Source organism: Lolium rigidum, chromosome 6, assembly GCF_022539505.1.
Source record: "Lolium rigidum isolate FL_2022 chromosome 6, APGP_CSIRO_Lrig_0.1, whole genome shotgun sequence".
In the NCBI taxonomy this organism is placed as follows: Eukaryota; Viridiplantae; Streptophyta; class Magnoliopsida; order Poales; family Poaceae; genus Lolium; species Lolium rigidum.
The window spans coordinates 70103630-70106333 of NC_061513.1; the positions used below are offsets into that span (position 1 = coordinate 70103630).

Consider the following 2704-nt stretch of genomic DNA (forward strand, 5'->3'; position numbering starts at 1 on the left):
AATACATTCAACTTGAAGGAGATACATATTACATGGATTCAACCTAATTATTGGTAGCCTCTCTTGTCCTTCTTGCTAAACACAATCTTTAACATGAACCTGGAAAGAAGACGAAAATACGATAGAACTAGACAAATACGACAAAGCAGGCATGCTCATACATATATAAGCTCAACATGTTATTCCCTCCATTTATATAGGAAACTTGGCTAGGCTTAGACCATGTTGTTATTCTTCTTCTTCTTGATGACCTCCTGAATTATAGCCCCGACAACATCAATGTCCATTGGTTTGGGCAAAAATTCATCAGCGCCGACCCTCATGAACGCCTCTTGGGCATTATCACCAACTGATACTCCAACAATCTTCACATGAATTTCTCCCAAAGCACGGATCTTCTCAATTGCCTGCCAAATAAGACAAGAAGTAAATTTTCAAGTAAACATTTTAGCAAAATAAATAACTATTTATCCCACATGAAAGAAATGGAAAACTATACCTCAGGCCCAGACATTACGGGCATGTCCTTGTCACAAAAAATAATGTCAAACTTCTTCCCCTCGAGGAATAGTTGCACCTGCTTCTTTCCCATTCTTAGACGTAGTAATCTCACATTGGAACTTACGCAGTATGGCGGAGTGAACCCTGGTCTCAACAGCCGAATCCTCAACAATAAGTGCCTTAACCGGGGATCCTTCATCGTATGATGTCATGATCGGGTAAACAAACTGTAAAAAGAATAAAGATATTTGTTATTTCAGATCCATGCAATACATGTAACGTGATTGTTATAGGGTATTCTGAATAAAAATAAACGAAAAATCATAATCAAAATTACTAACCCGAAACATTGTGCATGAATATCTAGTGACCAATTTTAGTTGCAAAATCATAAGAAATAATTCTTAAAAATAATTTATAAGTTAAGCATGCACTTCGAGTACATCTCAACTAATGGAAATCTAGGCTAGATCTGGCAGGAAGCTTAAATTATTAGAAGTTGCTATTGCAAGACGTGTAATTTTTTTATTATTACTCAGGACAGGAAGATGAAAAAAATCTATATTTCCATATAAGAGGATAAGAAAAACATCAGAAAGTAATATAAAAACACAAAGAGAACATTGTTCTACATATGAAAAATTTGTCATGTTCTTTACTACAATAAGTAGAACCAAAAACATCGCAAGGAAGACCGCATCATAGCAAAGAAACGATGAAAAATAAAACACATGTGTGCATATGCATGGTTGCACCTCTAAGAGTCTCTTGTATGTAAGCATAGCAAAATAAACTAGTACATGATGATGATTGCAAGGCAAAAAAAGAAGAAAAAAATAGGGACCTCAAAGCTTTCTAGAGCCTATGGCAAACGAGGTCGAAGGAAATGCAGTTGGCTCTCTTTTTATCTTGTTGCTTCAGCCTTTGGTGTTGTGTGCCTTGTACCCCTCTACGCCCGTGTATTTATAGAGGGAAACGAGAGGAGAACCTCCCCAAGGCCGACTGATCTCAGCCATTCATTTGATAATTATGTATGTTCCCGCGTGCGAATATCTTCACCATTTCACATGAAAATAGAAAAGGGAGAATTAATGTTGATATTGCCAATATATTTTGTTATAAATGATGCATATATTTTCGTATTTCTAGATACTACTCATAGATGTACAACTTATTAAATTGTCGATCATCGCACCGCATAAGATCACATTTTGTACAAGTATTTATGTCTTGATATGCCTTGTAGCTAAATACCAAAAGGAGATTCTAAATTATTTATTGTTTTGCCATCAATAACAGGGATGGATGTTCATTTGTTATTGTGCTGATTAGTTCAAGTATGGCAGGAAAACCTTACTATGAATGTGTCCATGATAGATATCAAATGCTATTTATGAATTTAGTGCATCTGGTATATTCCAGATCGATCACATATTAGTAGCTCGACTGCCGGATTATTTTGATCTCCTATCTATAATTTTGCATCCCATATATGTGCACATATGCTTAACTAACATAAACAAAGATGAATTGTACTAGATTGTATATATGCTTAAAGGTGCTAAGAGATAACTAGCTATGTCTTGGATATGACCACGACATGTGCTACAGGGGGTACTAGTTTTTTGAGGGTTGGGGTGCCAGTTGAGAGGTGCATATCAAGGGACATGTATCTATCTATGGACCGAGATTGCACGTAGACTAGGGTTTTGCTAGGTTCATACCATTAATCGATCAATTCATTTCTTTTCATCGGCAAGCAACTCGAAACCTCAAATTGATTTGCGTACTGGTTATCATCAAATTAGGATGAAAGAAGGGGATAAATGGAAAACAGCCTTTAAAACAAAACTTGGTTTATATGAGTGGTTGGTAATGCCTTTTGGTTTGACTAATGCACCTAGAACTTTCATGAGACTGATGAACCATGTTTTGGGTGATTTTATTGGCAAGTTTGTGGTTGTGTACTTTGATGACAAATTAATCTACAGCCGCAATGAATCTGATCATACTATACATATTAGACATGTTTTGCAAGTGTTGTGTGACAATAAACTCTATGGTAATCTTGAGAAGTGCACATTTTGCAAAGATAAGGCCATATTTCTGGGTTACGTTGTCTCTAAGCATGGAGTAGAAGTAGATGTGTCTAAAATTGAAGCTATTCAAAATTGGCCTACTCCCATGAATGTGAGTCAAGTAA

The 2704-nt window shown here is 36.0% G+C and overlaps 1 pseudogene; it reads right to left on the reverse strand.

Moving 5' to 3' along the window:
* Positions 1-215: 215 nt before the first annotated feature.
* On the reverse strand, positions 216-713 carry LOC124662772 (annotated as a pseudogene).
* Positions 714-2704: the final 1991 nt, after the last annotated feature.